The sequence below is a fragment of the Balaenoptera physalus genome, assembly GCF_965194825.1.
Source record: "Balaenoptera physalus genome assembly, chromosome: 2".
NCBI lineage: Eukaryota > Metazoa > Chordata > Mammalia > Artiodactyla > Balaenopteridae > Balaenoptera > Balaenoptera physalus.
Genome location: NC_138883.1, coordinates 27,505,544 through 27,519,260, shown reverse-complemented (window position 1 = coordinate 27,519,260; position 13,717 = coordinate 27,505,544).

Genomic DNA, 13,717 nt, shown 5'->3' with positions numbered 1-13,717 from the left:
TTGTTAGTTTGTGTTCAAGGCAGAGACAAACCTAAAATCAAAAGTAGACAGGAGAGCACAGTATGGCCTCTGAGCCCATTTAGAGTAACGGGAACAGCACCATGTTCAGTCCAGCCCAAGAATGGAGTGTGGGAGCATAGTGGTGCTATGGTCTGAATGTTGGTGTCCCCTCAAAATTCATATGCTAAATATTAACCCCCAAGGTGATGGCATTAGGAGGCGGGGGCTTTGGGAGGTGATGAGGTCTTGAGAGCAGAGCCCTCAAGAATGAGATTAATACCCTTATGGGGGCTTCCCTGGTGGCGAAGTGGTTGAGAATCTGCCTGCCAATGCAGGGGACACGGGTTCGAACCCTGGTCTGGGAAGATCCCACATGCCGCGGAGCGACTAGGCCCGTGAGACACAACTGCTGAGCCTGCGCGTCTGGAGCCTGTGCTCCGCAACAAGAGAGGCTGCGATAGTGAGAGGCCCACGCACCGTGATGAAGAGCGGCCCCCGCTCGCCGCAACTAGAGAAAGCCCTCGCACAGAAACGAAGACCCAACACAGCCATAAATAAATAAATAAATAAATAAAAGCGAATAATACCCTTACGGGAGAGGCTCCAGAGAGATCCCTGACCCTTTCACCATGTGAGGCTACGATGAGGAGTCTGCAGCCTGGAAGAGGCCCCTCACCTGACCATGTTGGTACCCTGATCTTAGACTTCCGGCCTCCGGAACTGAGAAGTAACTTTCTGTTGTTTATAAACCATTCAGTCTGTGGCATTTTGTTACGGCAGCCTGAATGGACTAACACAGCGCAATTCATGAAAACTCTGGGCATCATGGAAAGTCAGGGAAAATTACAAAGTGGGCCAGTATCCAGTTTTGGTGAACATGTGGAGCGACGGGGATTCCCCCACTGCTGGTCAGAGAATGACCGCTTAGGAAACTGGTTTGGCAGCACCTTGCAAAACCAAGCACATGCAGAATCCTTGACTCAGCAGTGTCCCTCCTGAGTAGGTATAGAGAGAACCCTGGCACATGGTCGTGGCAGACTCATGCCAGAAAATTCATGGCAGCACTGTTTGTAATAGTATTCAAAATCCCTCAGATGCCCATCAAACAGTAGAGTGAGTAAATGCATCGTGACAACATCTGAGATGGAATATTATACAGCAGAGAAAATGAACAAACTGCAGATGGCAATATGGATGAATCTGAAAAACACAATGTTCAACAAGAGAACTAGTCACAACATAATACATAAGTAAGATTCATTTAATATGAAGTTCAAGAACAGACAAAACTAATTATATTGTTTGGGGCTACATCCATACGTGGTAAAACAATAAAGAAAAGCAAGGACATGATTAACACATTCCTTGGTGTAGTGGTTACCTCTGATGGGGAAAGAGGGAGCTCCTAAGGTACTGCAGTGTACATTAAGTCCCCTACATACAAACGAGTTCCGTTCCAAGAGCATGTTCGTAAGTCCAGTTTGTTCGTAAGTCCCATAACATTAGCCTAGGTACCCAACTAAAACAATCTGCTATATAGTACCATACTATAATATGTTTAAAATACTTTTTATAATACTTTTCACACAAATAATATATAAAAAAACAAACTCAAAAAATAAAGAAAACATTTTTAATCTTACAGTACAGAACCTTGAAAGTACAGTAGTACAGTACAACGGCTGGCATACAGGGGGCTGGCATTGAGGCAACAGGCAAAAAAAGTTACTAACTGGAAGAGGGAGAGGAGGTGGGATATGGTAGAGCTGAAGGATAGTCAGCAATAGGAGACGGAGGGCAAGGTGCAATTTCACTCAGGCCTGACACTGATGGCACAGGTTCTGGTTCCTTGCTAGATTCAATTCTATCTACCCTCTTGAAAAAACGACCCAGTGATGCCTGGGTAGTAACTCTTTTTTTCTCATCATAGATGACTTGGTAGAACTGGATTGCATTCTGAATGGCTGCTGCAACCTTCGTGTACCATTCTAAGTTTGGGTCCTGTGCCTCAAAAACTAACTGCCTCCTCAAATAAAGAAAATCCCCTTGCCATTTCCTGTGTTGTCAATCTCTTCGGTTCTTCAGTTACTTCTTCTTCCTCTTGTTCCTCTTCGTCCTTTCTCTGGGCCTCCAATTCCAACAGGTCTTCATTAGTAAGCTCCACGTTCGCATCTTTGAAAGTTCTCAACTTGAAGGTTCTGATAAATGGAATATTTATAAATGGAATATTTCCTGCCATATCAGTAAACAAAGGATGTCACAGTCGTCCATTATTGCAACCCTCCAACGTGAGCCGGTGAGCCCTGAGGAAACTCAGGGCTGAAAAGAATACCTGCCATCTAGCAGCCATCAGACTGCAGCCACTCCCTGCAAAGAGCCCTGAGGAAACAGGGTGTGAAAACACAGGATACTGGCCCCAGATAGCTGAGGTGCATATCAAAGGAATGATTTTAGTGAGCCCAGACTCTTGCATCTTCCCATGCATAGAAAAGTGCTAAATTCCTTAACTTGAGATATCTGGTTTTCTTTAACTAACAATAATCTTTTGACGTCCCGACTACCTTCCCTTGGTTGCAAAACTCTTATATATCCTGACTCTTCCACCCCCTCCACCCCCCATCCCCCATATCCCCCCATCCCCCCCGCCCCCCCGCCCCCCCCCCCACCACCGCTTCCTTGGAGCAGTTTCTCAGAGTTATCTGAAACGCTGTCTCCTGGGCTGCAGTCCTCATTTTGCTCCAAATAAAACTTAACTCCCAACTCTCATGTTGTACATTTTTTAAAGTCAGCGTTTCATATGTAGGGGACTTACTGTATTCTTTTTCTTATCGTGGTGGGTCTACCGGTATTCACTTGATTTATATTTTTTAAACTGTACATGTGTGTTTTATACATATGTGATATATTTCACCAACTTTTTTTAAAAAGAAGTAAAAAAACCCCCAAGAGTCAGGTTCTGTCTGATTTACTCTGTTGAAGAAGGCAAGATAGCATTTAATAACATTAGAAACATTTCCACCAAGAACTATTAAAAGAAAAACAGTTTGGGGCCCTTGGACGGCTACGTTTCAGTGATCTGGAAAGTTCATTTATGCGTGACAACACATCAGCTTCTTTTCCATACAACGAGATACTTCAGTAATGACCTGGAGTCCCATCTCTTTTCAAATGACTTTCTGATTTCGTATTGGCTGAGAAAGAAAAGAGAGGGCAGCCTTAGTGGGAGCTCTTTAGTGGCACAGAAGCCCTTCACCAACCTGCTCTAAGGCTGCATTTTGGCCTCCTTCCCTCTGGCTGCTTCCCCATGGCATCACCTGGGAGCCTGTTACAAATGCAAAATCTCAGGCCCCACCCCAGACCTAGAGAATCAGAATCTGCATGTGAACAAGATCCTCAGGGGCTCCAAATGCACACTGAAGTATGAGAAGCACTGCTCAGGTCAAGACCATGACCAGGGACCAGATACTCAGCTCTTTATAATTTTAGGAAAAACTGCTCTTTGAACAGTCCCAACATGGACACTCCTTGTACTGAATTCCATGCTGCAGTAAATAGTGTTCAGAACAAGTCAAATTCATTCATTCATTCCATTAATATTAGGATGAATTGTATGAAATTGTCATTCAAAAATGGTTGAATATTGTCAGTTTGATACGGTCTAGCTCTTAATATTTACTGAGCTCCTATTATGTGCCAGGCACAATGCTACGTATTGGGGAAATAGCTTCTGGCAAAACTAGCTTTGGTCACTGCCCTCACAGAGCTTACAGTCCACTGGGAGAGGTGGTCTTTAATTTAAAAAAAAAATCCACACGAATAGATGTAAAATCACAATCACTTTGTAATAGTTACACGGTGGAGGCCCCTCGCACATGCACTGTCATGAGTCGATGTATTTCAGGGAGGGGGTCAGTCAGAAGAGGCCTCCCTGAGGAAATGTGGTCAGAAGTGAAATCTGAAGGGGGTGAGTGAGGAGCACGCAGACTCGGGGAAGAGAATTCCAGGCAGGAGTCACAGCAGGTGCGAAGACCTTCTGTAAACGATTCAGTGGAAGGCAGAGAGCCCACCCTGACGGCAGGACCCAGCCGGCCAGGTCTGGGGTCTCTATAAATAAATGATCTTGCCAGCAAGGTAGCCACATTTGTCCACAGCAGCTCCCCAGGCTTTCTGCTTCTCCTGCAGCCTCTGTGTTTAACGAAGCTGCCAGGGCTTTCTCTCCCCCAGGGGAAAAGCGACTGGCAGACCACGCTTTAATGGTCTTGCGAGTCAAATTTACTCACTCACATTTGTGCGGCCTGCTTTTGATCCTTCTTGTTTGAATAAACTTTGGTGGCCTCGGGGAACTTCTTTCAGTTCCCTGAATGCCAGCGATGATCTGTCTTGCTGCTAGGACTTTGCACATGCTGTTCCCTCTGCCTGGAACACTGCGTGGGCAGCCGGCCTGCCTCCCTCCACTCCAAATACCCGCTTCACTCCCACTCATTGTCAGCACCCAGCCCGGAAGTCTTCTTTACCCCCTCCCCCCACAACCTGATGCTGCTCCCACAACCCCCTGCACATAGACGTGTCAAGGGCTCATTGCCCACAGCACCAAGTCTGATATGACTCACCAGTGCTCTCCAGCACCCAGCTCGGGGCATAGTAGGTGCTCAGTATTCACTTGTTGAATGAATAAATGGAAACATTGTATTTAACCTGATGTACAGCTGTGGCCCACACTGTGGGTTGGCTTCCTCAACTGCCATTTCTTCATTTCTTCCTTTCTTCCTTGCCTGCCTCTACTCTCTATAGAGGCTGGTTTGCTTTTCCAGCCTCCCTAGTACATAGAAGTGACCATGGGACACAGTCATGCCAATAAGATACCTGCTGGGGATTTCTGGGAAATTTTTTCCTTGTTTATAAAAGGAACTCACAGCTGGTACTGTCTCCTTCTTCCTGCCTGGAACTGAGCTGTGATGCTTGGAGCTGCAGTAGCCATGTTTTAACCATGAAGGAAAGGCCAATAGAATCAAAGAGACAATACTCTGGAAGTTGCTGAGCCACAGAACCAGAACAGTGGCTACTTGTCTCTAGATTTCTCCTTATTTGAGGAAAATGAATGCCTATTTAGCCCATTGTTAGATGGATTTTCTGTTATTTGCAGCTGATAGCATGCCTGATAAAATGTGTCTTGATGGCTGCCACCAGGGATGTAGGGAGAAGGAGAAAACAGTAGGGAGAGTGTACTCTTTAGCTTGTCAAAGAAGGAAGTTAACATTTGTTGAGTGCCGATCTGTCCCTGGTTATTACACTAGTTGCTTCATATATATGACATTTAACCTCACAGTTCATCCAAGTAGAAGTATCCTGTCATTACACAGATGAGGCAACAAAGGCCCAAGACCTACATGAATCGCCTCGGTTGGCAGTGGTAGAGCTGGGGTAGGGCCAGGGTCTCTCTGCTCCATCCCACTGCTGCCCTGAAGGGGAGAGTGGTAGCCTTAGCAAAGTCAGCCAAGTGTTATGGGAGTGGGAGCACCCGGGGGCTTGTCTCAAATCCAGACCTCCCCCCAGTCGACTAGGATTCTTCTAGCTCAACATCCTTTGTGTCTAGTAGCTACACTAGCTTTATAAATGCCAATCCATTTATCAGAGAGATGGTCATACATCACTAATTTTAAAATGGCCACTGCCACTGCCAGAAACTTCCTGCAGAGAAACAAGTCCTTTGACTTCAGCTCAAGCATTTTTCTCAGCAGGGCTTGTGTCTTGGAGGTCCCCAGTGCCTGGGCAGGTGGTCCTCACTGCTTCCCTTTCTCTGTCCCCCGAAGCACCTCCTCTTTCTCTTCCCTACTCTAAGGGCCTCGTAATTTCATGCTTTGTCAGTCTCTACTCCTGAGAAAAACAAACAAACTTACAAACATAATTGCATCGAAGTGTTGGCTATTTAACTTGCTCCTTCTTTCAGGCCCCTCTTCCCTCCCACTGTCTAGCCCTGGTAGCTGGACATAGTGCTACTAATAAACACCCCAGCCCAGGTCCACACTGTCAGAACCGATCCTGGACTTTGGCTGGGCTGCACAACAGTCTCCTTGTCTGGTCCTACTTTGGGACTTGAGACATTGTGCCAGGCTCTGTGCTAACAGCCATATGACTTAAGCATTATGACCCTGTTTTACAGACATGGGAACTGAGGCTCCTACCCAAGGTCATACAGGGAGGACTCAAATCCAAACCTGTTGGACAATAAAACCTAACTGTAAGACTTCCCTGGTGGCGCAGTGGTTAAGAATCCACCTGCCAATGCAGGGGACACGGGTTCGAGCCCTGGTCTGGGAAGATCCCATATACCACGTAGCAACAAAGCAAGTGCGCCACAGCTACTGAGCCTGCGCTCTGGAGCCCGCGAGCCACAACTACTGAGCCCGCAGTGAGACAACTACTGAAGCTCGGGCACCTAGAGCCTGTGCTCTGCAACAAGAGAAGTCACTGCAATGAGAAGCCCGCGCACCGCAATGAAGAGTAGCCCCCGCTCGCCGCAACTAGAGAAAGCCCGCGCACAGCAACAAAGACCCAACACAGCCAAAAATAAATAAATGAATTAAAACAAAAACAAAAACAAAAAACAACTGACTGTAGTCTTCTTGGTAAGGGTGTTTCTCACCTGGTCCCTCAGCCATCTCCTGCCTGCTTCCTACTCCCCACCACCATTCCCAGGGAGCCTGAAGATTCCTCTTAAGAGATTTATTCCTTGAGGCTGAAAGCATTTTGATTTTCAAGAGTCTCCATTAAAATGCAGAAGCCCCTGGGAAGTAAAGTCCCCTAAACCTTTATTTTACAGCACTGGAGTAGGGAGAGTTTCACGCACAGGTCCTGTGGGAGGACAACTAAGGGAGGGCCTGGGGACGGGGAGGAGAATGAAAGTGTCTAATTGGCTCAGGGCCCCTTTCCCCTGGGGCCTTGATGAGCCTAAGGTTAGCTTCCTACCTGAGTCCCAGAGGCCCCAAGGCTGATCATTTCCAGTGAGCTACTTAGGGAGGCCAATTATGCTGAATGCCTTCACCTCCTTCTCATATTCTACTGTGGCTTCCAGAAGCCCTGAGCCCGGACTGCTGCGTTGAGAGGTGGAGCTGAAGGGCCACACACTCTCTCCTAACTATGGGACCCAAAGTCTGTGGCTCAGAGATCCGGGGTCCCTGCAAGGTGGGTATGAGCATGTGGTGTGTGCACATGCATGTGGGGAGGGCTTCAAATGCTACTAGCCCCCTTGGCCCCTGGGTTGTCATGGCAACCTTCCCTTGAACCAATCTCATGTTGGTCTGGGTATTTCTGAAGGCAAGCCTTCCTGTCTGACGGTTCTGATTCAGGCTGGGCTGAGAGCCCCTCCAGATGAAGGGACCATTGCATTTCTGCTTTGACACCTCAGGCTTCCAGGACTGAACCTCGAGAATCAATATTTTTATTTCTGGCTCAGCGCGGAAAGTCTCTTTACTGACCTGCAGGGATAAACCTACCCCTCGGCATTCTGGGTCAGGGCCTGAAGGCAGATGACAAATGTCCCCTGAACTCGGAACGTCCCCTGGACTCCCCTTCACTGTCTCCCTCCCCTCGCTGCTTTGGTATTGGATCCACTGCTTTCTTTTCCTGCATATTTTCAGAAAATAGGAGGCAGGTTATCCTAATGAGGACTGAGGAAGAGTTCATCAACATGCCAGACATGGTGGTCGTACTTTACACGCCTCATTTACCCTCACTGCGGTCACAGAAGGTGCAGACGAGGACTCATTTTACACGTGAGGGCACGGATGTTCCAGGAGAGTTAGCGGCTTGCCTGGGGTCATGGAGCCAGGCTGTAATAGAGCCCGGATGGGAGCCCAGTTTGTCTGATTGTGAAGCCGGTGCTAGAACCGCTAGCACACTGCCTCTCAGTCTCAGTCCTGAGAGCCCTGTCTACGGTGAGTTGCATAAATCTAGCTGCAAGGAATATAAATGCAGCCCAGGATAGAGGTTTCTCCCTGTCACTGCCACTGGAAACCAACGTGTCTAAGTGTAAAAGGACCCCTCCCAGGATTTAATGATCTGGAAGAAGTATCAACCCGCCTCCTAAATAAAAAGTTCGCATTTTGTTTAAAATAGCAACGCAGTGATTTCCAAGCTTTTTAGACTTGCAGCGCTCTGTTGCTTTTGGTTGTTTGTTTTATTATTTAAAAATGTTTTTAATTTTATTTTTATCTTCCTGCAAAAAGCCCTCCTAGAATATCAAATCTGGGAGCTCTACGGGTTTTTTCTTCATTGGCATCACTCACAAGATGCAAAAGGAAGGGAAAAACTACCCACATTTTCCTTCTGGTAGAGGGAAGGGAAAAGACATGAGAAGTTCATGCAACGTGCGTGCAGCTAGAGGAAGAGGAAAACCGAAATGAGCCTTGCACCTTACCGGGGGTTACATCTACTGCCTCACTGCAGAGTGCCTGCCCCAGAGTGAGGCCGGCGCCCCCCGTCCACCCCACACCAGAGCCCCAGGACAGCGCCACTGTCCCCGCAGCCACTGCTGCCACCCGTTTTATTATTGTGAATATCCCTTTTGTAAAAGGGCATTTATCTGTGATATGAGATTCAACTTTAAAATGTTTGCTTTGAAGTCTTCATTGAACCCCCTTAAGACAACTGGAGATGCCTAAAGATGTTACCTAAAGTAAGTGCAGCAGGTTACCCGACATGTCCACTTCGTGAACATTCGTTGAGCTGTACACCTGAGATCTGTGTGCTTTTTTGTTTGTATGCTATAGTTCAATAAAAAAATTCCCTCAAGTATCAGAAAAATAAAAGAGTGAGGGCTCTGTCTGAATGGTGTGCAAATGAGAACAAGTGTGTGGGCGTCCGTGATCTCTGGTTTTTGGTGCAGCTGACGGGCTCTGATTTGGGGCCTCGCATATAGCTCTCAGGGCCTCTACATGGGCTGCCTCACCGCCACACCCTTGTGAAGAGCTTTCTCTTAGCAGCCTTCTGGAGATCCCGTGTCCCTGCCTTTCAGCTTCCAGGGGGTCAAAACATAGGGTTTGCACAGGGTCGACTATAAAGACCCCAGTGCCTGTGTGCATGCACCCACACGTGCAGGACACAGGTTGGCCAACAGCTCTGACAGCAATTAGGTGGTTTCTATTTGCATGGCGCCTCCAGCACATACTAGCTGTGTGACCCTGGGTGAGTTTCCTAACCTTTCTGAACCATAGTTTCTTCAGCTGCAGATGGAAGAGGATAATACTGCCCACATCGTAGGATTGCATAAGGAAGGATTAAATAGGATGCTGCATGTGAAGAGCTTAGCCCAGGACCTGGTATACAGTAAACACTAAAACCATGTATGGAATGTCTGGGGATGAGGCTCAGGCATCCAGTTTTTAACATGCCCTGTAGGTGATGCGGAGGCACAGCCAAGGTTAAGAATTATACTCTGACCTGGCTTCTGCCCCCGCCCTGCTGCACCATGGAATATCTAAAACGTTAATTCTCTTCGCTCCCTGTTTCACAGATTAGAGCAGAGGGCAGAGGGGCCTGCCCTTTGGAAAGGGTGCACAGACGCCAGAGGAAAGTCATTTCTTCCTCTCCCCCACAGTCATTCACTGAATGTGTGCCAGTTGAGGTGTGAGGGAAAGACAGACAGATGGCCAGGTGTGATTCCTGTCCTTAGGGAGCTACCTGCTCACAGAGGAAATTGCCTGATGACACGCACTGTGATGAAGGGGCACTGAACTCTTGGGCTCTGGTTCCAGCTTTGCCCCATCTGAGTGTCTCTGGGTCTTATTTTTCACATCTGTAAAGTGAGGGGGATGGACAGGGTGATTGCTGAGGTCTTTCCATCTCTGACATTCTATGAATGCATAATTTTATCCTTAAAAATGCTGTACTGTAAAACTCAACAATAAGAAAACAAACAACCTAATTAAAAAATAGGCAAAAGCTCTAACAGACACTTCACCGAAGAAGATATACAACAGTTAAAATAACGAGATACCACTACACACCTCTTAGAATGGGCAAAATCCAAAACACTAACAACACCAAATGCTGGTGGGGATGCAGAGCAACAGAAATGCTCATTCATTGCTGGTGGGAATCAAAATGGTACAGTTACTTTGGAAGAAATTTTGGCGATTTCTTACAAAGGTAAACATACTTTTACCATACGATCCAGCAATTGTGCTCCTTGGTATTTACCCAAATAAGTTGAAAACATGTCTGCATAAAAGCCTGCAAGGGAATGTTTATAGCAGCTTTATTCATAATTGCCAAAATTAGGAAGCAACCAAGAGTCCTTCAGTAGGTAAGTGGATAAACCGTGGTATATCCAGACAGCGGAATATTATTCAGCATTCAAAAGAAATGAGCTATCAAGTCATGATATGACATAAAGGAAACTTAAATGCATATTACTAAGCGAAAGAAGGCAGTCTGAAAAGGCTACATACAGTGTAATTCCAACTATATGACATTCTAGAAAAGGCAAAATTATGGATGCAGTAAACAGATCAGTGGTTTCTGATGGTTAGTGGGAGGCAGGAAGGAATAGGTGGAGTACAGAGACTTTTTAGGGCAGCGAAACTACTCTGTATGGTACTATAATAATGGATATATGCCATTATACATTTGTCCAGATCCATAGAATGTACAACATTAAGAGTGACCCCTAGTGTAAATGATGGACTTTGGGTAGTAGTCATGTGTCAGTGAGGGTTCATCAATTGTAACGTACCACTCTGGTGGGGATGTTGATAGCGGAGGAGGCTGTGCTTGTGTGGGGCACAGGAAGTATATGGGAAATCTCTATATCTTCTGCTCAATTTTGCTGTGAAACTAAAGATGCTCTAGAAAATAAAGTCTATTAAAAAACAAAAACAAATAAAACACCATATTGTGTATGGTTAAGAGCATGTACTTTTGAGCCAGACTGTCTGCGTGCGAGTCCCAGCTCTGCCCCCTCACTAGCTGTGATCTACAGCAAATGAGCTAAACATTCTGTGCCTTCATTTCCTCATCTGTAACACGGGTATAATAATATGCCTGCTTCATGGTCTTCTGTGAGGACTAAAGGAATTAATAAATGTAAAGCATTTAGCACAGTGGTTGGCATATAGTAAGTACTCAATCAGTACTAGCTACTATTAAAAATGTGAACCTCTTTAAGAGCTGATTCCATTCGATCAGCTGTTGCTACCATTTGGCCATAGCAATCCCTTGCACTCAGGAGACACAATCAAATGCCTGGCAGAATGGAACTTCTCTCCTGTACATTGGGGTAGAAGATCTTTTTCAGAGCTAGAGCTTTCAAGCCCACGCATGCTCTGAGGCCCAGAGAAGATGCCTCTTAATGGGACCATGCCAATGGATCAGGCAGGGAAAACAGCAATGTACCTACATTTCATTTGCCTGAGTAACCTAGCAGATTCCCCCTGTCCCCATTCTTTCCTTCACCAACCAAACACTCTTCTGTTTCTGATGTCACTCTGGGGAAGAAACCTCAACGTTTAACAAAGATTCGTGTTCAAGTTTGAGGTGATCTTATCTTTGACCACAGCGTTTGCTGTGGTGCTCCCGTGAGCACCATGACATTTGAGAGATTAGTTTAGAACCACTGACAAACTTTGACATTTTGTCACATACTTATAATGCATTTAATGTTTATTGGACATTCTCCCCAATAGTTCTAATGGCATAATTGTATTTGGAATTTACACATATGCATTTCAACACAATTAGTTTGCATTGCAATTTAGGATTTTTTTTTAAAAAAAGGGCCTAAGAACCTTAAATGATATATATTGCTTTCAGATAAGGAATGAGCCAGGTATTAATGTACTTCAGAACAGGTACTATAGTTGACCTTGGCCAAAAGGGGTCACTTGGCCACCGCCTGTAGAGACCAAGAAGTGAGTGCCCCTAACAGGCAACTCCAGACACTTTCCCTTCCATAAAAGATACGTTTGCGTCACCATTTCATTGATAATGATAACTGCGATAGAGGACACCCTATCTCAGGGGATGTTAAAGTCTGCCAAGGGCTTGCATGAACGTTAAATTACCTCGTTTAACCCTCACAACAGTCTTGGTAAAGGAATCTGAGGCTCTCAGAGACCAAGGTGGGAGCCCAAGGTTTTTCAGTTGGTAATAGGCACAATTTGGACCCAGCTCTTCGGCTTCAAAGCCACGCTCGATCCCTTAAGTTTTAACACTTCCTCCCTTCGCTGGCTGTAACTGGTGGCTGGAGTTGCGCATCTAACACCCCACCTCTTCCTTCCCGGCTGGCAAAGCTTCAATTTATTTAGTTCTGGTATCCACACCGCCTCCAAGCGATGAGGCCAGTCACCATCAACCCAGCACCCTGGCCAGGGATTGGTCTAGTGGTGAGCATGTGACTAAATCTGGCCAATGAGTTGCGAGGGGATGTCTAAGGAAGGGGTTTTTCTGACCTTAAAAATTGAATGCGGAAGAAACTATCTTCTTCCGCTGATGGGCAGAGCTCTGTCTTTCCACGGTTTTATTTTGATTCCTATTTTACTGATCATGATCTCTTTTAAACAGCACCCGGCTAACTTCCTTTGACTTGGCCTGTGGGCCTTGGCTCATCTCTGATGACACCGAGACTGGGTCTGCGGTTTGATGGCGCTTGGCTGCAGTTCCGCACTGGCCCAAGGCAGGGAGCCTACCCCAGGGACAGGGTGCAGCTGTCCCCCGCCGGATGAGCCTGAGTGGCTGGCCCAATGGGAGCATTTGTGGACTCAGGCCCCCCAGTTGCTCTCAGAGGAGGCTGGCAGCCAAGGCCCCGACCACACATGCGCTTTACTCCAATGCTTCAGGAACAGCGCGGGGGAGGGGTGACGGGCAATGATGACTCCTTAAGCGGAGTTTTCTCTGTGAGACCATGATTACTAAGCACTGTGGCTTGGAAAAGCCCTTTCTTCTTTGAGAGACCAAGTCGCAAGTGAGAAACCAAGAACCAGAAACGAAGTTTTTACACATGGACATTAACTCCTTAGTTTCTAGTACCTTGGCCAGCTTCCCAAATGGGTTTAGTAAATCTTAACTGGATGGGTAACATTAACAGCACAGAATGAGTACATGGCATTTCTATTTTCAGAGTGAGTCTTCTGTTGCTTCCTTTATTCTTCTGTCAACCCAGTGGACAAGGTAAGGAAGGGATTACCAACCAGTCACATGACACTGGGAAATACCTTTATGTGTACCTACCCAACCATACCCAGGCTCTGGGTTAAGTGGTCTTGCTTAGTTCTCACGGTGACCCTATTCAGCAGGAAGTCCTACCTTCACTTTACCTCAGAGTATAATGAACCTCAGAGAAAAGCATAAATCCTGGGGCTGGGATTTGAATCGAGCCCCTGCCACCTATGTCACATGATATTTCTGGGTGTCCTTTTCCTTAGATAGAAGATAAAAGGGTTGTAATATGGACTCTCTAAGGTCAAGTTTAGTTCAAACTCTATGATTCTATGAATATTATCCTCTGCCTTTGAAAAATGGAAACAAAGCATAGAAATTATCTTTGTTCGGGGCCACGTAAGAAGCTGGAGGTAGGTGAGCCCTCTCAAAACAAGGTCTCTGGGCTCCCTTCTCATTGCTCGATGAACAGGCAGTGGGAGTGGCTCCCAGTCTTAGGGAGTTGAGATCAACATGCCCCACATCCATCTGGCTTCACTGCCCTTGTCTGTCTAGCTTCCAGGCA